This window comes from Idiotropiscis lumnitzeri, chromosome 14 (assembly GCF_059441095.1).
Source record: "Idiotropiscis lumnitzeri isolate Australia: NSW breed Sydney's pygmy pipehorse chromosome 14, RoL_Ilum_1.0, whole genome shotgun sequence".
NCBI lineage: Eukaryota > Metazoa > Chordata > Actinopteri > Syngnathiformes > Syngnathidae > Idiotropiscis > Idiotropiscis lumnitzeri.
Window position 1 is genome coordinate 13,016,389 of NC_142404.1, and position 23,354 is coordinate 13,039,742.

General features: G+C 40.4%; 1 protein-coding gene across 4 annotated transcripts in view; it reads left to right on the top strand.

The window, feature by feature from the left end:
• The window catches only part of thsd7ba (thrombospondin, type I, domain containing 7Ba), a 171,601-nt gene that overhangs the window by 28,784 nt on the left and 119,463 nt on the right, over positions 1–23,354 (top strand). For 3 of the 4 annotated variants that reach the window (XM_088315438.1, XM_088315440.1, XM_088315441.1), the window contains exons 2-4: positions 6,264–6,310; positions 13,919–13,946; positions 14,040–14,310. The gene's annotated coding sequence lies outside the window, so the exon portion shown is untranslated. Of the gene's footprint in view, positions 1–6,263; positions 6,311–13,918; positions 13,947–14,039; positions 14,311–17,709; positions 17,827–23,354 lie in introns of those variants that run through there. The other variant, XM_088315439.1, reaches the window with a different exon arrangement.

Below are 23,354 nucleotides of genomic sequence, written 5' to 3' on the forward strand. Positions count from 1 at the left end.
ACAGCCAGCTCATTAGGGAATAAATTCTACAATAATAAAATTCTTCCGTCTTGTATTGATGTACGGATGCTCATCCCTATCGGATTCATATCTTATCATTTGACTATTTTAGAAGGCATTTTAGAAGGCATTCAGAGAGTGTGAAATCCAAAGGTCGTGCGAAAGATCAGAAGCCTGGGGGTGGGCCGGGCTCCCCCAGCTGATATTGGCAGCGTCTCTAAGTGATGTCCCTATATCCTTCATACATTATTCATGCATTGACTGGGGGGGTCGACTCTTGCCAACCACTTTCAGAAGATCCCTGTCTGGTGTCTGGGTAAGATTTGTGTGGGCTTCCTAAAATACATAATATATTTATTCATTACTTACAATTCTTTAGCAGTTAACACTCAGCACATAGCAGCCGCCTGTATTCATATGAACACATTCACTACCACCCGGGTAAAAAAAAAAAAAAAAAAAAAAATGGACGTCTTTAGCCGTCAATGGTAATGAGAAAATATAAATAATTGCATTCATTTGTTTTTTATATTTAAGTTTGTTTCTTAGGGTGTGATTTTTTTTGTTTATTGTTGCTAATCTTTATAACGGACCGGCAATTAGGATAAAACTGACTTTTGCTACTAAGAGAAACTTACAAACTTACAAAACCTGTTGACCTTAGTTGAGTTTGTTTATATGGCAAACCTCTCTGGTGTTATTTTTGCACTCCATACTGTCCATTCCTTTAATGATGCATTTTCTCTTGATTTCTTCAGTGGCTTGCTTCTTTACGACAGTATTTGCTTTGTCAGGGATTTGTCTCTCGAATGTTAAGTACATTGGCCTGCTAAAACAGCTGATTCTGTTATCTTGCCGTGGAGAGGTTTCGCAGGTTCATCTTAATACCATCCTTAATGAGCTGCCAGGCATCATTTTTCTGTGAGGATGATTGCAGGTTGTTGGAAGGGGGCGTCGTTGGTTGGCCAATTAATCGGCTTTGTATGTGGTCTGTTTTTTTATTCATTTTGCTAGCTTGTCGGTTTAATATTAGCGTAACCCGACTGAGACAATTAACATCTTGACGTGTCAAGAGTCCAACATAAATTTTTTTTCAGCCTTGAATGATAAATAAATCAGACGTACTGCAAGTTTTTATTTATTTATTTATTATTTTTTTTATTTCATCCGTGTAGCTCGGTGGGACCATTGATCTAAACGAACCTAACCTCATGTTTTGTGAAGCTTTGATAAGCGTGATTCCTCAAAAGACTCTTTCTAAAAGCAACTATCAGGAGTTGCCTTGACTTGATTGGCATCCATGGCTATTTAGTTATTGCGTCAATGCCATTACAAAACAACAAGCTGATCCTTTGCGCAAGGAAATTGTAGATGAGCCAATTTTTAGACTGCCATTTTCAAAATGATAGACTATACTTTGCTCTTGGGAACATTAAGTGGCACAGAATTTGTTCAGTAGCCTTGCCCAGATTTGTGCATTGCCACAAACCTGCCTGTGAAATCAAAAGGCATTTTGCTGTGACTCATGGCTAAGATTTTACTCCGATATGCTTCTTCAGCTAGGAAGCCTTGCGCCGACAGGTGTGTGAATTAAATCACGAATTTAAATGTGTTCAGTCCGCAAAAATAAATAAATAAAATAAAAATTAAAAAAAATGTTGCATATGCTTCAAGATTGGAATCAAACTAAAACCCAATATTGGAATAAACATTGACAGTCAATCCAAAAGGTATACAAATCTCTTGCAGCTGTTCCACATATTCTTTGCATTGATGCAAAAATCAGTTAAATTCCGACATAGGAACCAGAATGTCTTCTAAAGGGTCAAAAACAACTAACTGTGTTGAGCCGTAAAAGAGTCATTACGCACACATATTTACATGAACATAGATTTGCATGCCAGTTAAAATTTTTGTGGGTTACGTCTTTGACGCAGGTGAGAAATTGGACTCCTCTGACTGCAGTCGTAATGCATAAAATCTAGACTTTGCTGCAGAAGCTTGGTAAACACACGCATCACAATGCCACTGTGGCCTGACGTAATTCATTTTTTGGTTGTGTTTAAAAATAAAATAAATAAATAAATAAATATATAATATATTATAATATAATATAATAATATAATATATAATGCTGTTGAGCACATGGAGATAGGGCTCGAGTGCCCGCAGCTCCCCCTTGCCCAAAATGAGATGATCCTATCATTATACAGTATATTCCCTATTACTTATATTCCTGCTAGATTTCCCCGAACAAATATTTTTTACAAATCGTAATTGTTGTTCCAACGTGAATGTGGCGATCGCTCTTTACTGGGGCAGCTGCCGAGGGTTTCTGTGCATCAGATTGCTTTCTAATCGGTTTCTTCCTTCATCCCTCTGTGGGACCGGCACTTATCTGTGCTGTTGATGGATTGAAAAGGCTCTAGACTGGGAGCGAATGGAGCTGCCCTTGCTACACTGAAGGTTGGGAACAAAAGGTCTGCCTTTTGTCTTTGTCCCTTTTCTATCTTTGCCCAACTCTTAAATGTCTTGCAGTAGCTTTAAGCTGTTACCTCCCATTCCATAATTTATTCCCTTTAGCAGCTGCACGGACCATTATTAGATCCAGATTCAGCTGTTTTCTTTCCCCATGATTGTACAAAAACATGAGCAAAGTAAGTGCTTAAGCTCTTTATTGTCCCAATCAGTAGCTGCAGCTAATGCTTGCAGGTGCTCTGAGGAAATCACAGATAAGCTCATTGCTCCCACATCACTGCTAGAACAAATAAAGGAAAACAGATAGTGAGTGGGAGTGGTGGAGTACACCCTGACTGATGATTGAGAGGTGCTGACACAAAAGTATAAACGCAGCACTCTCCCGATCAGCAACTATTTTTCTCCATTTTCCACTTACACCGACCCTACACTACTGTGGAAGTCCAAAACTCAAAAGCGATTATCAGGCCGAGCGGTCCTCCAATGTGATGGTTAGACAAGCATAATGCGATCATCACTCACAGCATCTGAGGCCTTTGCGATGTTTAATCGTAAATATCTTTGGCAGTGATGGAATGTTGCGCAGAAACCGATGCCGGCGCAAATGGATGCTGCATAGGGGCTGTCACTTTTCATTACATTACGTTAGATCAACAGTTCAGTCAAGTCATTTCCAGTTTCGGCGACTCGGCGTTCACCAGCCACAACATTAGGTACAGCGTCCCACATCTTTCAGACTGTTATTGACAGAACAATGTTGTGTCTGTAGTTTGCATTGGTATAGACTTCGACTGCAACACAGAGCAATTTTCTTTTTTTGGATTTATTTTCAGAAGCCACTTGTGTGTGCTCCACATGTGACCTAAAGTCAATTGAGATAGGTTGGAGCTCAACAACTTGGACAGAAAATGGATGGCTGGTTGAATGCCATATTTTTTTGTTAGTGTCAATGTCAGTGCTTGTAATTTCAAACACCGATTTTTGGCAAAGCAATAAGCCAGGGGTGGGCAAACTTTTTGATTGGCGGCCACAATGCGTTCTAAAATTTGACAGAGGGCCCGGACCAGGAGCAGATGGATGGAGCGTTTTTTGTAACCTCACCTCATCGGAAAAAATAAATACATTTAATTTTAAAAGCATTTCAACAATATATATGTATGTGTCTTTGAAAAACCACAGTATTTAAAAAATAAAACATTAACAAGGTTTATTCATTTAATTTTTTTTTCAAGTTTGGCGGGCCGGATTAAAACGTCTAATGTGGCCCCCGGTCTGTAGTTTGCCCACGCCTAAAATAAGTCGTCCGTGATATTCATCAAACAACAGGAACATTTGACATCAAGGTTTTTGGAGAAATTTTGACAGACCGATTTTTGTCACAATAATTTGTTTTCTTTTCATACTGCATGTCCTTGTGTACTCCTGTCCCTGAAATATGTGAATTGAGTGGATTTCCTTCAATTACAACGATTTTTTTTTTTTTTCAAATTAATTTGGAACCTTCCATTATAGAATGCTGTGAAATGCCAAAAGTTCAACCGTTCCTCTCAATCCACATTATCACTGTCATAACTTGCAACTTCATTAAGTTCATGAGCCATTTACACATTGTCTTGAAATGAAATGATTTTTAAGCTTCCGTTGGAAATAACGCACGGCAATTTTATGCTTGCCAGTTTCCCTAGTTACGAATAAGTGGGCAGGTTGAAAACTACCGCAGTAGGAGAAGACTCATTATTGTGTCGCTTTGGTGACCTCTGCCAAACACCAGCTGTCTCCTGTCAAGGAGATGCAAAGTACACATTTAACGTCAGCTGGGCCAACCAGGCGCAGAGGGAGCGAAGGCAGTGTCACAGCTTGCGTTGTTCTTCATCCCCCATGCCCTGACCAGTCTTATTGCGATACAGCATGCATGCATTAAGATAGGAGCAAAGTTTAGTTAAAAAGACGTCAAAAAGACCCGAAAAAAGTTTAAATGTGGCAGGGGGATTAAAAACCTCAGAGACAACAAGGACGATAATTCCTATGTGAGTGATTTCTTTAACACAGTTGTATCCCATAAACTGGTCGCCAAGTTGAGCAAACTGGGCATCAGTAACTCACAGTGCACCTGGATACTGAACATACTCATCAACAGATGCCAGAATGGGAAATAGCATCTCTTCAACTCTCATCTTGAACGCAGGCACACCTCAGGGATGCGTCGTAAGTCCCCTCCTCTAATTTCTCTTTATATATCACCGCTCTCCCATTCACCCCATTAACATCATTGTCAAATTTGCTGATGACATCACACTTGTAGGACTAATCCGGGACAACAAAGAGTCAGGCTTCAGGGTGGAGGTCCGGCTTGAAATCAACAATCTGAACCATGGACTTGAGGAAATTCAAAAGCTCTGAGCGTGACAATTAATCAATGGAGAGTAGGTAGAGAGGGCGGGAAGATTCAAGTTACTAGGAGTCAACATCTCGGTAGACCTCAACCCAGGGGTGGGCAAACGTTTTGATTGGTGGGCCACATTGGGTTCTAAAATTTGACAGAGGGGCCGGACCAGGAGCAAAAAAAAAACATTTAATTTTAAACAAAAGTGAACAAAAGCATTACAACAAAATATCTCTTTGACACATCACAGTATTTAGAAAATAAAAGGTTTATTCATTTAAATTATTTCAAGTTCGGCGAGCCGGATTAAAACGTTTAACGGGCCGCATGTGGCCCCCGGGCCGTAGTTTGCCCACACCTGCCTCAACCAGTCCACCAACACCTCTCATCTCTCTCACAGAAACGTCTGCAGATATAATGCGGAGAGCGTCCTGACCTAATGTTGCACGAGTCCGAGAACTTGCAGTATCATTAAGGAACCCTCAGAACCCAGAAACACGTTTTTCTCCCTCCTTCCCTCTATGTTTTCACTCTGGTCCTTCCAGAGTTCTACTGTAAGCAGCATCTAAAATGTCTCAATTCTACCCACAAATTGATAAGGAGTTCATCTTATTAAAAAAAATAAATAAATAAAAATAAAGCTCCCAATTGGTTCCTTATGTCCGTAACTTCGTTTCTCACGTTGAATACTTGATGTATTATTTGTGAGTCCAGTCCAAGACTAGTTTATAGCTCAGGAAGTCTCACCTCAATTGTGTGAAGAATCACCCCGGTATCTCATGTCGCCTTTTAACAGCATGTGGCTGTATTAATGCTGCCTCAGCACATTAACTATATTTACTACCATCCGTTTCCTCAGGAAATTGCCTCTGCAGACTCAAGAAGCAGTAGGAGGGCATTTCATGAATTTAACTCCCCCCCCCCCCCCCAACACCGAATGCCACATTTGTTTTCTAGCCATGCGTTGCCTTGACTTAACTGCTGCTCTTTCCCTTGTTCGTCTCCTAATGTTAATGGTGAATTACGCGTGGTGGAGAGTGTCACGCGCAAGGTGTAATCTATCAACGAGTGAGTACCGTAAAGCATGATGGATGCCAAAGTGAATGTACAGTAGTTAATGTCTTATTACACATGTATACTGTCAGAAGGCTCACTGGAATGACAAGATACAAAATAGAAATAATAATCTGATTTATTTCTTTTGTCCTAAACAAAATCACTAAGCTTGTTGGAAATATAAAGATCCATCACGCTCATTCGGCTCTCTGAGTGAGTTAGACGTCATTCTTGACGTTGATCCCTGTCTATGTGTTTTTTACAGGGTCTATGTTCCGTCACGTTATTGCACCTTGTGACATCAGATAATTTTCTCCTTCACCTGTCATTCTCTCTCTCTCCATAGAGATGTGATTGGTGGACGAGTTCCGGCACGGTTCATGGCGAGCAAAGGTGAGATTGACGGCCCCGGTGAATGTGAGGCTCAAGATCACATACTGCAGGTCAAACAAACAGCGCAGGGGCTAAATCAGCTTCGCCGTGCATTTTCTTGTCGTGTGTGAAAGCTTGAAAATGATATGATGCTTTTAAAATACATTCTATTCGATTTTGGCTTGACAGTGACAATGAATTATGAGTTCCAAAATGCATCTCGTGTTCGTAGCCGATAGCATCTCGTCAAAAAGATTTTTTTTTTCTTACCCTCAAAATGTTCAAGGAACGTCAAATTGGCATCCTTGCCACTGACAGGAAATCTTGCATTATCATTATTCATATATATAGTATTCAAGATTTTTGGAAAGTTCAAGAAATGTAATCTTCATTGGCACCAAACAGAGCAAATGAGCCTAACCAGCAGAACAATAAACAGAAGGTCCAGGAATTAAGTGTAAGACACCTCATTAGAATATTTTCGTAAGATTATTCACAGCCATATGTTGTTGGAAATGTCACAACATTCAATTGGAGTGAGTCACACACACTTGATCCCAGCAGGTTATTTTAGGGATTTTGGAACGCGATTCATTTGCCACTGTTGTTGTTAGTTCATATTTATTGACGAAATCAAAATTCTGACCCCGTCAGCTGTCAACGCACAAAAACGTTTCCATTTAATTCATTACGCAAAACTACATTATGTTCATAATTTATGCTTCACTCTGATGGATAAAAGTGCACCCGACTTGTGTTTTTCAAACAGTCGTTGCTATAATCAATATTAATGAAGCGCACAGATAACGATGACATGATATGAAGAGAGTGGTTTCCATTGAGATCGGCCATAATTCTAGTGCGGCATTTCATGAAAATGAATTTCGACACCCATGCTGTCGACTTGAAACGTATCATTACGAAGACTTAATAATGCACCAAACGGTCACCGAGAAACACTCAGGAGAGATGACGCTCTTTGAGTAGATTGCATTATTTAATGTTTTCAGAAATTGTATGAAGTCGACTCATAGAGCCGAAATGGAAAATCGTCGTTTGTTGATGGCTCGGAAGCCCAAATCTGATATTTTGAGCGGACAGACATTATCAAATAAAAAGCCTGTGAATACATCTTGACTTTGAAGTATTATGCACATGTCCTCGTTTTGAATTCTCAGTGGGGTTTAAATATTGATGCGGGCGTGACAGGCACCCATACAGAGTAAAGATTAGATAGCCAAACACTTTTAGTCGCACCTACGCTTATGCATCAGTTCGCTAAATTACGGCGAAGTAAGTAGTTACTTTTAGTGCTTTGCTTAATCTTAAAATCACATTAACTGAAATAAAATATAACATGGTCAGATCTTTCTGTAAATCGTAGAACCTCATCTTTGGCGTTGAGGTTGCCAACGGGGGTTACGAAGCTTCTCAAAGGTCAGTTTTGTGGGGTCGCTCCGGGAGTATGGAATACCGAACCACCTGATACGGGCTGTTCGATCCCGGTACGACAGGTTCCAGCGTTTGCATTGCCAGCAGTAAGTTGGATTCATTTCCAGTGATGGATGGGCTGTGCCAAGGTTGATTCCGTTCTGTTCGTAAACTGGATGGAATGATGGCCTCGGTATTGCATCTCTGCTTTTTGCATTTGATGTGGTTTGTTGGCTTCATCAAACGGCAATCTTCAGCTCTGGCTGGAGCGGTTCGCAGCTGAGAGTTAGAATGGATGGAATGAGACTCAGTATCTCCAAATCTGAGGCCAAGATCGTACCATCAGAAAATGGTGGAATGCCCTCTACGGGTCTGGGGTAAGATCCTTGTTAAGAATTCTTTGAGTCGTTTAATGTGTGACGTTTAATTGTCTTATTCTGAACGGCGTGTCTTTTCATTTGAAGGGTCGGGTTATATTTCCGTTTCCTGTTTAGCATTTTCGTTCGTCAAACCATGTATACACACAATTCTCTCTCTCTCTCTCTCTCTATATATATATATATATATATATATACATATATACATATATATATATATATATATATATATATATATATATATATATATATATATATATACATACACACACATATAAAGTATATCGTCATGGACTACTGCACCGCTATGACTCTGAATGATGAACGAAAACGCTAAACAGGAAACGGAAATGTGAAGCGACCCTTCAAAATAAAAGACATTCGTCTTTCAAAATAAGACAATTAAACGTCACCCATTAAACGACTGAAAGAATTCTTAACAATCCTCGTCCAAGTGGCGGAGCTCAAGTATCCAGAGGTGCTGATTTTTCATCCCGACTGCTTCACACTCATCTGTGGACCCGCTCCAGTGAGAGTTTAAGATTGCGACATGTTGAAGGCAACATTACCAGAACATCTGCAAGCTGCTGTGATGTAAATTCTGTCTGTTGGTTGAATAAATAATCAACATGACATTTTTTACTGTACATTTTGCTTCAAGGGTTCTTGAAATAAGATAAATAATGCCATCACCTGTTTTCATAGCTGGCAAGACTGATGTGATTTTGATGTGATTGCGACTGCAATGATTATGAAAGACCTTTCCGAATCATAGCGGGAAAATGTAAAACGGGTTATTTTCAATGATGGATTGAATTCATTAGCACAGCAGTATGATTGCAAACTGATCCTAATGCGCGGGAAAATGATGTGTGAGATCTTTTGAGCCACTGATAGTGAGAGGGCTTTGAGTGTTTTATAGTACTTGTCTAAATACAACTGGCATGTGTCCTGAAAGCCATCACTCACATGGCTTTTGCTGGCCAACAACTGATTAAAAGACTCTTAACCCGATGGTGAGGTGAAGGGGTTTTGACATTAAAGAACTACTTATTTAAATGTAAAACGGAACAGCATTTCTGGGTGAGGATGCCCTCCTCCTCGTGCTCTCGGCTGTAATGGATAACACTTCCAAGCCTGCAATTACTCACTGTCTATCTTCAGCTAGATTTTCATCACACCCCTTGGAATGACTTCTATGGAACAAAAGGGGAGAGAATTGAAATGCGGGGCTTTTGTGTTGATGGTATGATGATGTGTTCGACATGCGGGTTATGTGTGATGGTCTTTTTTTAATTCCGATATACCTTATGGGATACAAAAACAAGAAACTGAAATGTGAAGCAACTCCGATCTTGAAGTCACGGAGGGTTTGATACATCTATGTTCATATTTTAACCTGAAAGTAACATAACATTGTTGATATTTCAAGAAAAGTGCTGTCAGTGCTAATTTCCAAGGTTGCACAATTTGACACGTTGGTTGTCAGCGGCTGTCTAATTTGAGATTGATGTCAGTTGATAATGTCTATTTTGAAAGTAGATGATAAGCGGCCTGGCGCTGAGGTGTAATTTGGAAAACATGAATTTGCTTAACTGAAAATCGTAGGTGTTTGAATATGTAGCGAGAATTTAACCGCTGCCATTTAAAGTGAAGGCCTTTTTTCGTTGGTTGACACTGATGGACGAGGTTAATTACTTCAAATGCAAACAGAAAGGCAACCTGATGAAAAGCCTTGATAAGGGCTTCAGAAAGGACAGTTTCAAATAAAACGCATAATCAGATAGAAAGCAGCCGGAGTGCGAGTGAATCCTTGAATGTTAAAGACCGTCCAGGGGCGGAGCTGCTCTGCCCCCCCCCTGGACACCAGGTGAATTTATTTGATTGTTGCCATCGTTACATTTGGATTGGGGCTGTAGCGTTTCACTTTGTCACTCATCACTGAGATATAGTGTGAGTTGTCTCCTTGTTAGTTATCGCTCGATCGAAAAAGGCCTCAAGAATGGATGCCTGGCGTTGTTATTGCAGCGACTCTCGTAGGGGACAAAAGAGAAAGCGCGCTTTACTTCTGAGATGGGAAAACATCAAACAAACTATTCTTAATTGACTGATTATTATTTCCCAATTAAAAAAAATATGGAAATTAAATGATAATATTATACCGAGCCATTTACAGGCCAAGCAGTGTTACTTCGTCAACGGAACATTTCTCTGAAAGCAAGGAAGAGACATTTGCGATAACTGGGCTTGGAGAAAAATATCCAATTATGCTTGGTTATACTTTGTATTTCTTTAAAAATAAAAGAAGTATGGTTTGGCAGGGGGATGTCAGAAGAGAAAGACAAGAACTCTAGAGGGATATCGCAAGCTCAGCCAATTACGCCACAATAGGAATGTTGGAAATGTATCAAACAAAAGCAGTCTATCAAAAATGCAATTATCGAGGACATGAAACTGCAACGTAAGAGCTTTTTAGACAAGGTTTTTTTGAAAAATACAAAGGTGGCAATGGTGACAACGTAGTATTCCACGAATCCTGGTTCGGATTATTCTTATTTTTGTGGAATAAAGTAAGACTAACCAGTCTGCACCACTCTACTAGCTCTCATATATAATGTAAGAGTGTGACCATGAAAATAAGCGAGTAGTGTATATGTAGGGATGGGAATTGAAAAGAACCCACATCTTTCCAAGGAATCATTTATCTGAACTCTCTTATCAGTTCCTCTTCAGTCATAAATGAGTAACGATTGTTTTTCAACTTTTCCAACATAGTGCTACAACCCTCAATTGTTTCTATTTTTCTTTTTGACGTGTGCGGTGGTGCGTTAGCGCTCTTGCTATGCTAATGTAGCACCTGAGAGAGGAACAACAGTCACCCTTTTTATTACATTCTCACTCTCCAGGCGACTCACGCATAATCTACCTGCAATGATTGGTCGTGCCCGACTGGTCGTTTCTGAGCTGAGTTTGTTGAACGGAGTCTGCTCAGTGTGCGTGTGTAACTGACGCTAGCTAGTGCTAAAGAGAGACCTAAGATTAGCAGCGTGGTCTCCTAGCCTTCAAGCTAGCGCACTTGACTGGACAACAAAAGTTAATTTAACTGAAGTGACAATTCTAGATCAAATGCAAATACCCGGTTATGGCACTTTATTGTGTATATTTCATTTTCTATTGATATTTTATTGCCGTTATTGTTTTCTTTATAAATTGCGTTTTATGAATACATGAAGAAAAGATCAGAGAAAATTACCTTAAAATTCCCGAAATTTTATCGAAATACAATATCGAGATGTACAGTTTATCGTTATCGGGCTATGAAACTATCGATATTGGGATATAAAATTTGTCCCGGTCGCACGGCACCAGACAGAAATATTTTTGGTGTTTTCACATCGTATAATGATACGCAAATAATGATAATGACAGCAATGGTATCATTTGTATTATTTCATTCACTTCCCCAGTGACAATCGATATAAAGTCAGTCTATTTTCAGGCATTTTAAAAACAGAACTCAAATGGCCATGATAACATCAGAGGTGACTTCACTTCACACACCAGGGAAGATTAATCAATCAGTGTCATGATTAATAAATCGATGTCATGATTTTTGTTAATTTCCCTATCTCAAAATCAGTCCTAAGAATTGTCAAGGATATGTCATTTCTTAAGCCGCAAATAACATTTGGCAACCACCTATCACCAGAAATAAGCACAAGACTGCCGAGCCTGTAAACCTCACATTTCAAAGAGAGAGGAAAACTAAATTCAAACATGAGAAAATATTCTCTGACAGCGGCCTGTCACATTTTGTGGTCCTGAATTTGGACAACTTTGTGAGAAAACACTTGACAGCTCAGTAGGATTTCCACTGCCGCTGTTCCAATATGTGACCAAATTCAGTCGTGCTTGTATAGTATATAATTAGATTTTTCCTGTTAAAAAATATCCAGTCAAACAACCAATGAGAACGTATTTTATAATGAGGATGTTGATCATTGTACTGCATTATGTGGAATAGGAGTAAGAGTGTATCTAAGAAATATTTGGTTTTGAAAGAAGAAAGGCAAGTAAGTGTGTTATTGGAATTTTACATCATGCTTCCTCGAGTACTTGTGCAAAATTATTTTTGTCAACCACACCAGGGCTAGTCACAACAAAAAACAAAAAAAAAAAACGTACTGCTCGTTTACCTCACTTCGTGAAGGCTTGCGCATTTTGTATTTCATTTATCTCAACATACAGCTGGACATTTATGATAGCAATTCACTCTTGAAGAGTGACACACCAAATAATCACAGTTTTTTTTTTTCAGACACTTTAACATTGTTTGTTGTGCAATTCATTTATCATCATCATTGTGAACTATTGTAACATCTTTCCCACCAGACACCTTGCTAACAGAATGTAATATAATTAACGTTCCCTGTTAATTGCTGCTTCTTTCGAAGGAGCCTGACCCGGAAACCTCAGCAGGAATCCAGCAAAAAAAACAAACAAACAAGAAAACGGACAAAATAAATAAATAAAAACGAAATTCACCCAAAATAAAACATAAAAAAACAAAATATGTATTATATCAGTGGTCCCCAACCACCGGCTTGCGGCCCGGTAGTGGTCCGTGGGGCACGTTGCACCGGGCCGCATGAATGAAAGAAGAAGAAGAAAAAAACATCAACAACATTAGCGCAAGTCAAGATGCTTATGCGTTCAACTCATCGTCTGGGATTTTTTTTTGCAGGTGAAGTGAGGACAAATAGCTTTTTATTTCACAAAAGTGGCAACAAAGACTTTTGATTTAATTTAAGCTCAGAAAATATGACCACTTTGTTTATGGCTTTTTTTTTTTTTTTCTTTTAAATGTAAACTGGAACAATCAATTCTCCTGTTACATTGATGTTTCTACTCGCTCTAGCCTCTTTTTGTGCTCCATTTCATTATTTGACACTGCTTGTTGACAACATATTGTTGGCTTTTTGTGGTTTTGATTGCTGCTGCCTCATGAAAAATAATCAACTGTAGTGTTTATGCTCACTGCTTTCTGACTCGGACCGGCACTCCTCCTTGTTGTTCTGAGTCCAATCAGCAGCATTTGCCGTTCCATTGCTGTATGCATGAGTGATGACTATTTCCAACCGGAAAATATTTGGGGGATTGAAGGTGGCAAAGCGACTGGCATACGTGCTAACAATGCTGCTTCGAGTCATGTGGAGGACTTGTGAAAACGTCAAAGTCTAGTCGTGAGAAACATTGTTTGCCGTCAGCAGCAATTTTAGAAGGGTATTGGACACTCCGAAAAAAAAAAAAATCATTGCATTCACTTTCAATTGGCCAACAGAGAACAGCTTTGACTTTTGCATTCATACTGATTAGGTTATTGATTCAAATTTCCGATTCGAAACACAAGGGCCCGATTCGATTCGATTTTCCATTCATGATTTATTTGGATTCACTCAATTTTACTTTTACATGGAAGGCATTCTTAGAAGAACCAATGCTGCAATGAGTCCAAACTTCTTGCTGAAACTAGGTGCATTAGAAGAAATATTAATATTTACATTAAGAATCGAAACAGTTATATTAATCATGTATGTTTCATTTAACATGACCTTATCAGAACAATAAATAAATGTGCCTTCCTGCTTGTTGCCGCGCACTTCACCGTTTCTACTTTTTTTTGTTTTGATATGCACTCGTGCTTGATAAGATAAATTCACAGGGAAAAAGACATTAAAAGTATCAATATATGGTTTTATGAATCGATATCGGGCTATGAAAAGAAATGATCAATTAATTTTTTTATTTTTTTTTAACCCAGCCCTCCGCTATTTGGATCCTGCTTTGGGGTGAGAGATTTTGACTTTGTGTTTTGCATCGAAGGTATGTATTTATTTATTTATTTATTTTAGTTAATTTATTATTATTATTTTTTTTTTTAGATGTGGCTGTGCCATCTTGTTTGTGTCACTCGGCTTGAGTGTAACGAGTTCATTAGTTTCACCTGTTGCCTGGAACTTCCTTCCTGTGCCTGCCATGCTTCTTTCATCAATCACCCCCTTGCAACATAGACCTTTCCACCATGACACGACACATATTTCTGGTTGGCACAAGACGGAGCTTTCCACCAGTAAACAAATCTTCCATGTCATTGGACCAAGGCAGAGCCATTGAGAAAACAGGGGAAGTCTCTTTGCCTTCTTCCCTATCGCAGTAAGTTTGAATTTGTCAAGAGTCGCTTGGAAAGAACATGTTATGTGAAGTAAATTGCTTGAAAATGGGAAGCAATGCCAGCTGTGATTTACATTTCAATGGGTACATTGACCGGAAAATAGATGGTAGTGGTGGAAATTCAGACATAGCAAGCGGAGTAACCGAGGAACTGCCTAGTTAACTGACTTTTGTGTTGCTTTGATAAATGTATTCTTTTAACTGTGAAATGTATAGCTTGTAGCGCTGACGCTAGCGAGCAGGTTAACCAGTAACTTTTGCTAAATAACTTAAAGACAACCAAACCAAATATTTTGAAACAATACTGAACATTTTAGAGGGAAAAAAAAAATCTGTTGGTGGATGTTTTTGTCATTGTTTTCAATTGATTATCAAATCACAGGACACGTTCGCACCTCCGACGTGAGGCCTGCGAGAAGGCGCACCGTAACCAACTTGTGATCTGATTCGCTATCACAACTGTGTGAGCCTTTGACTCACACAGCACAGAAGCCCGCAAGGGGGAGAATCTGAACGCTCGCCGTAAAATGTGCCGTTGTATTTTGAAATCTGCCCGGCAACACAAGATAGCTGACTTCTGATTGGATAAAAACTCTCACCTAATAATACAACATATGACATGAATGTGAATTATCTGTCTGTCTGTCTATGCAATAAATGAGAACTTAGGAAGCAAACTAGAAAAGAACATCATAAACTATTAAAATGAAAACAACGGCTCACCTCAGCCAATAGAGTAATCTCGAGGTTACGTACCTTCAGGCGAAATGAAACCGTATTTAATGTTTAATATGTTTAGTGCGGTGTTGTCACTGCTCAATGCGGTCAGGTTTGACTTGTGTTGTGTATTGTATGATATTTGACACCGCGATGAAATGGCAATTGGATCCGAAAACCCGCAGTGTAAATCGAACATTAGCGAGGTACTTTTGCCGAGTTGTAGGTGAAGAGAGGTCACTTTGAGACAATCTACCAGTCAAGTACTTGCAGTTATACTAACAACCATCCATTTCCTATCACTTTTCTTAGATTCTATCACAGTTGACTTTGGGCGGGAGACAGGGTACACCTTGGCCTGGTCCCCAATCAGTCACCGCATGGGTGACTGATTGGGGACCAGGCCAAGGTCGTACCCTGTCTCCCGCCCACAGTCCACTATCATTAATGTAATATGCATATTTCTTTTGAATGTGGGAGGAAACTGGGGTGCCTTCAGGAAAATAAACACACGCTCATGGAGAACAGGCAAACTCTACACAGGAAGGAGCTGAGATTCGAACGCAGAATCGGTGAGGCACAGGACAATTTGTCGGGCTTAAAAACGCGAATGGGGTGCGCTTGCGTGTGTGTGTGTGTGTGTTATAAACCCTGTTTGGTGAATGATTCGTTTGACAAGAGAGATTATAATTTGGACTCCTCTTCAGACTTCATTCAAGTGCCCTTCAGCTAGCCAGTGACCCTTTAATTGCACCTGCTGAATACCGTGACACCTGAGTGGCGTCGTCCGCCATCAGAATGTGACTTTTGTGCAAGCGTGCGCGGGTGCACTTTCAGGAGGTCATGGGCATCCCACTAAATTATTATCTAAGAGCCCACATTTGTGGATATGATCGCTAATTATCCTACGCTAGCTAGTTTAAGCGCGTATCACACGTAGCCATATAAAAAAAAAAAAATTGCAATTAAATCACTCTTTCACTATGGAAACCATAGTGGGGCCGTGTGCTGACTGCAAAGCACCATTAGATCTACTTATTAATCTCATAAATGTTGAATGACTAATGTATCTGCAATTATTTTTCTTTTCATATAAGGTTTCCCTTTTTCAAAGACCCTTTCACTGGAGAAATGGCCAACCCACACACACACATACACGCACGTGTAGCAATACGGGGACATTGCAGGCTGGCAGCAAGCTAGAACAATTTTGTCCATGGCCTCTGACTGATCAGTAATGTGTAATGCTGTCAGGTCAACCTTTTGTGGTTACACCAAGGAATAACTGCAGTGGAAAACACAGAAGGGGCAGGAAATGAACACAAGGTGCAAAGGAAAAAGAAAATTGACCAACAAAAGTGGACGGACCATATTTTAAATTAGTTTATTTGTCGTCGCTGTCCTGTGAAAAACACTTATGTCCATTAAAAAGACAACAACATTTTCGTTTACATTAACATGCTTTCTGCATTACAGACGTCACATTAACATGAACGTTTAAAAAAAATAACAAAATTGGACTTGCGTGTTTTTCACAGGACAGCGATGTCATGTTGGTTTTAACACGCCCTTACTATGAAATACCCCTGCTCAATTATTGTAGCAGAATTATATAGAGATTCATGTATTTAAATAATGTCACTTAATATTATTTCTACTTAGCTATTATTGTATGTAACGATTCACTCAAGCCCCAAGTCGATTTTCACTTCCCGATTACGATTTGGTTCGCGCTCTCTCTGTCTCTCTCTCACTTTGTTTTTTTTTGTTTTTTTAAAATGAATAAGTAATTTTATAACTAAAATAAATGTGTTTTTAACATCTGCATTTTGTAACTTTGTGCCTTTACAAAAAACACCTTCAAACTGAACAAATCAATTTGACTGTTTAACTGCATTTTTGTCATTCAGTGTTTTGTTAGTGCCAGAACTAAACATGAAAATAAATACTGTTATCGTTACAAATCCTGCTGTGATCAAATTTTCCATATTGTTTCTTATTTTTTTTACACCAATGCATATTTTAAGCAATTTAAATGGATTTTCGATTAATCGGTACATTCCTAAAAACTAGCATTAATAAAGCCTCAGTCCATCCATGAGCTTATCTTATTCGGGTTGCAGGTTAGTTGAAGCTTATCCCTGCTGACTTTGGGTGACAAAAAGAATTTATTCAATCAGCTATCACTAAATTCTCCAAATTGCTCTTGTTTTTAAATGACAAAAAAATTGTGCAAAAAAAACCCCCAAAACATGCATTGCATTAGGGACAACTTGAGCGAGCTAAGGAGAATAGCTGTGAGTAGCAAAAGGGAGGGGCGGCAAAGACCCTTTTGAAGGCTGCATAAAGAATACTTTCTGCATACATGCCGTTGAAGGGAGAGGGGGGGGGGTGTGTTCACTTGGACGTCGCAGGGATGGCTTCTTAGGAAATCGTTCCTCTTAGCCAATGGTTTTGAGAGAGACGCAGATGTGGTTTGGCTGAGTAGTAGCACCTCCCAGAGCCAGTACATCCTTTTCAGTGTTAACGCAGCCTTCTGAGAGAGCATTACTGCCACTGCTCTCTCCTTTCTCTCTCTCTCTCTCTCTCTTTCTGTCTTGTTGCCCACCGACACTTATTTTTTTCATCAACTCCTCCCGCTCCCTGTTCTCTCTCTCTCTCTCTCTCTCTCTCTCTCCTTGCCTCTCTCCATCCTCCTCTTCTCGGATGCTGTCCCACTTGCAGAGATATGATCTGTTACAAACAGCAGCAGCGGCAGCAGCAGCGTCACCACTATACCAGGTAAGACCTTTTTTTTTTTTGTGATTTATTCACTTTGCACTGTGGAGCCGCAACACTAGAAAGCTCATTGCTCACTGGCCGGTGCGCACAAATTGATTTCTCTGTGTTGCTCTGCGCTGTTTTGCTGTGATGAATTTGATGTTGAGCTCGGAGGGACAGTGCGAGGTAAGTTGTTTCGTACCTTTTCTTTTTTTTTTTTAGTGAAGCGTCCAAGTACGGCTTATGAAGTGTGGCGATGACAACCGCGGCAATCTTGTTTGAGTTGTGCGTGAGGGGAAGATGAGAAGGCGCCTTGAGCTTGTAGGAAGAAAGGGGATAGAAAACGTGCTATAAATCAGCCTCATCAAAGCTGCTGCATGGAAGGGAGTTCTGACTTGTGCGGGCATGAACTCGGGCTGTTGGTGCGCAAGATCAGCAGGTGTTGAGTGGACTCTTGAGATGTCGAAGTCTATCACACTTTGGCAAAAAAAAAATAAAAAAAATGAAGTTATTAATGAAGCCTACTGGAATTAGAGAGATCAAACCGTGCGCAAATCTGATTCTCTGTGCACATTTGACTCTCTTCTCAGGATTGTAAACTGCACAAGGGAGAGCTGGAGGAAATAAAGCGCTAAAAAGAATAGCAGAGACGGACGGAGACACGTGTGCAGTCAAAATGACAGCGAGTGTAAATCGCCGTGCACGGAACATTAACGTTTCCCGTTTGAGACACAAGATGATTCGATGATTAGAAGTCCGCCGTTGTGTGACACGGGGAAAAGGTTAGGTCATGACAGAGGTGACATTGCTATTCGGTGATATTTATAACGTTTATCAAAACGGTTCCCTTTACGCCACATAAGTTTTGGAATCATTTCAATGAAATTGCCCGGGCGTTAAATTGCATTTCTTCTATTGTGCTTCGAATGAAACCCAATTTAAATTAATAACGAGGCATCTGTAAGCTTCCGCTAAACTCATCGTGTCACTTGACTAATGTGGGCTTGGTGGGCTCGCCGGCCAGGTGTAATGTTTCTAATTCATCTGGAGGGGTGTTGGAAGATGCTTTTGGCAATAATGATGAATGTGAACATTATTGGTTCAATTAAAGGTGGTCTTTTCTGATTACTAATCAGCCAACGACGTTCTTCCGTTCCTCCGGCTTCGGTAAAACAATACACACTGATGCATGAAAGTGAAAACTGCAAATGGCCGAGAGCAAAGTTACATTAAGTCTCATAAGTAATACAGCGCTGTTCTTATATTTCATTCATGACGGAGTTTATGGTGCTCTCGTGGACGGCGGGGAGAAATGAGAGAAATAGCTTTGTGATGTGAAAGGACATGGGTTGTTGAGGTGAGACAAACACACAGACAATGGACTCATCTGGGACTCAAGCTTCTTTATGTAACTTCCACTGAACACATTGTTGCAGCCTGGATGATGATGACGATCCAATGCACTAAAGAACTCAGACTTAATGGCTTTTTTTTTTTTAAGATGAATTGTACGCAAATAAATTGGCTTCTTAGTTCTATGCCTGCAATCCGAGTGTTTTTTTTAAATTTTATTTTTTTTATATAAAGTGGTTGCTGATTTTTGCACCATCTCCGCTCACTCATTAGTCGGAAATATTGTGGTGGTCTCCGAGCCAGCATTTCTTGTAGCATCCCACACATGCAATTCTTCCACAGCACTCAGCTTCCTCCAGCTCGATATGCGACAAACTCAAAACTCTCATTGCAATAAATAAAACAATCGGCTCTTTGAGAGACTCGAGCTGTTTCCGCGACTCGTCCGATGCAGTCTTTGTCATTAACCCAGCACTCAACAAGGGACCCAGAAATAAAATCAGTTTTACGGGAAATTAGAACTGGAGAGACGGAGTGAGGGGGGTAGCTGGTGCCTTTTCAGTCCACTGAGGGTTTCTCCTGCTGACAGCTCCACTCTGTCTTTTTTTTTTTTTTTTTTTGGTTCTGGTTGTGAGCTGCCCCAGGTGTGACAGGCAGCCAGGGTAATGGGGGACGTTTGACAGATGCATATTTCCCACCTTGAATGCTTCATATAAAGAAGATAGACGGCATGAATTCAGGCTCAGCGTGGGACAAACTGTTGGGTTGTGAATCACTCGAATGAGTAGCACGCCTCCATGTTCGATCGATCTGACGTGAATCTCACAACCCTTCCGCGTTACTAATTGCATCCCGGCCTGATTATTGATTTGAAATACCGTGCCTGTGGTTTGTATCAAACTCCTGCAGGCTGTGTGTTATTCTTACAGCAGGCTACTGATGGGAACGTCGGAGCTTTTTTACTCCACCGAATCAGTCCATTAACAAGATTCGTTTAAAAGATTCGTTCAATGACTTGTTCAACGCTTCGGCCGTTCCGTTCATGAATCAACCCCGGGGTTCTCGAGTTAACTTCCAATGCTACGTTCACTCCAAATCCGTTCGAGCGTACTGCTTCGCTTAATTTGCCGTTTCAGCGCTGAGGTGAAGCCGCTTATTTGCGGTCAAGGTGAGGGGCTTTGCTTTGAACAATGTAAACACTATTGACGTCTTGGTAAAGTTCAACAGCTGTTTGGAAAAAAAAAAAAAAATCTCCTCGCTTGCTTGCCTCCAAGCCTGGTCACGATTTTTTTATTTTTTTTATTTATTTTTTTTTGTCCCTGTAGTGGTAGCTGGCGTGTTCTGGATGTCCACAGACGCAGATAATTTTCTCCATTCTTTTTCTTCCCTATTCAAACAACCCTCCAAGTGTCCATGACGCTCAGTGTGACGTAATTCCTCCCGGAACTGATTGGCTCCTGAGACGCGATGCGTGAAGAAATTTATTTATTTTAAATTTTTTAATTAATAACGCCAAAATGGCAAATGGACAAATTATGGTTTTTCGCTCCATGTCCCACTGCTCCAAATGCATCATTGACGTCGCCTCGCACGCAAACGCATCTGCCATTGACTTGAATTCAATCGCATTTAAGAGACAAATTCTGCACTCTACTTAAAATATAAATTATCACTGCGGGTGTTCTCACACGCTGCATATGTGAAGCCGAAACTTAAAATAAATAAATAAATAAATAAATTCCATCCTTCCGTTTCTAACGTCCTGTCTTTCTGAAGCGAGATTTTCATTGCGTCCCATTAAATGGTGCGCGTTAAAGAGAAACAAGCACATGGCTCCCGCTAATTACGACCATTAAATTCGGTGTAATGGTGCGATGTCATTTTGACATTTTGTTGCCATGCAGGCCCATGTTAATATTGCTTTTTTTTTTTTCTTGTCAAACTTGTGTCCACTGCTGCATGACATCAAAGGTTATTAAAAACTTGTAAATAGATTCAACATTTTTTGTTCTGAGCCTTTCACACGGTAGCGAGGGCTAACACCAAAACCGAATCCGACTAAGACACTCGCTTTCCACCCCGTAGGACGGGCAATGTGAGTCTTGGGTCTTTTACATCGGCGCCCATTAGGCCTCTGACATGTTTTGTGATGCTACTCAGCAAATTGCTGGGTCGACATCACCCCCGCAATTCTGCGTGGAACCTTTCAGACAGAACAGTGGCACCGGAGAAATCTGGGACAAAGCCATCTTTGGTGGGAAATGTAAAAGGGATTTTGACACTAATGAGTTTTGTTATTCCCGCGTTTTAATTTGTTTCCATTACGCTTCTATTCAATGTCCATCAAAAGACTCTTTGAGCTTAGCTTATTATGATAATTATTACGTGTGTACCTTGACTTACAGGCGATTTTGTATGTACAAGCTATCGCTTGGTCCATTAATTTGCTGGGTCTGAGCTTCAGAGATGCCGCTCGAGTGAAGTGAAAACACAAAGGAGCAATTGAATGAGACAAACACACAAATGGAAACGGTTCGGGCTCGCCAGTCATCTGTCGCTCTGGCAGTGCGATTCATGCTGCCGCCATCCCGCCCTCATGCTCGGTCCCGGCATTTCAATGGCTCGGTTAAGCCCCCTTTGTGCTCGGAATTCTGGCCGTCCCCTTTACTTGGGTCCTCCGCACTCCATCATGCAAACCACGAACCCTAACGAGCATTGGAAAAACTGGTGATCTTTCTAGAAAGTTGTCTAGTGTGAGTTAATTCTCAAAGCCGCATGCCGAATTTGGACTCGTGTGTGTGTGTGAGAGACTTCATGTGCAGATTAATCTTTTGTAAAGCTATCTGGCCACATTAGTGGGATTATGTTGCAATTCACAAGCACAGTATGTCTTTGCAAACGCACTGCATATGGCAGCGAATCTGTTCAAAGAATCCCTCCTTGCAACAGATGTGCCCTTTGCCAGCTTCTATTAAGATTTGAAACCACTGCCCCTTTCACTTTACATTTTATTTTTTTTCCCCCTTGTGGAAGATGTCATCAACATTTAATTGCTTATATTATATATATTCTGCGCTCTAGCCTGACGTTTTTTTTCTTTCAAGGAGTGCAGTTTCCCCCTCAGCAAAGACTTCAGAGGTGCCCACCGACATGCAAAGTAAATATTCACGTCCTCCCTTTTTCATTATTATTGCAAATAATAAAAAGAAACTGTGTGAGAGTTCTGTAACAAGTACCAGAATTGTCGACCAATAAATGTTAAAAATATTAAAAAAAAAAAAAAGAGAGATTAAGTTTGAAGATGTGGCCGGAAAAAAGATATGGAGAAGATGTGCAGCAGGTTATAGTGATTAAGGATAGAGATGGAATACCTTGAGGAGTTGATGGATGAGAGAAGGAAGAGCAGAAGGGGCAATTGTGGTGGGCCGGGAAGTAACAATAATTGCTAAGGAAGACGTCAGAAAGGCACGAGAATGCAAAGGCACATGGTTGCATGCCTCGGAAGACTGCAGCAGATGGATTCATCGTCTTAAGGGTATTGATTGAGAAGTACAACTCAGAAGGAGGTGCATTGTGTTTTTGTCGATGTAGAGTATGCCGATGACCCAGACAGCAACTGTGGTACTGTCTGAGGAAGACTGGAGTGGCAGAGAAGTAGTTCCGGAAATGTCTGAGGGAAGCAGAATAGCGTTGAGGTGTGCTGTAGGTGTGACAGAGGAGTATAAGGTGGAAGTGGGAATGCATGAGGGATTAGCTCTAAGACCTCTCCTCTTTGCAGTAGTGATGGATCGAGTGACAGATGAGGTTAGAGTGGAATCCCCGTGGACCTTGATGTTTGCAGATGCCGTTGTCATCTGAAGTGAAGCAGAGAGCTGGTGGAAGAACATTCGAAAGGTGGGCGGCATGCGCTGGAAAGGAGAGGATTGATGATTAGCAGAAAACAGAGTACGTGTGTGTGGATTAGAGGTGCTGAGAAGGAGGGGTGATAATAATATTAATATTTAGGGTGGAGGACTGCAAATATGTAGGGTAAAAAGTCCAGAACTTGGTAAGGAGGTGAAGAAATGGATTGAAGCATGTTGGAAGGAAAGTTTTAGGGATATGATGTGATGGAATAGTCTCTGCTAGGATGAAGGGGAAAGGTTATTAGCCAGTGTTGAAGCTGGCCACGATGTACGGATTGTACGGAGTGGCTT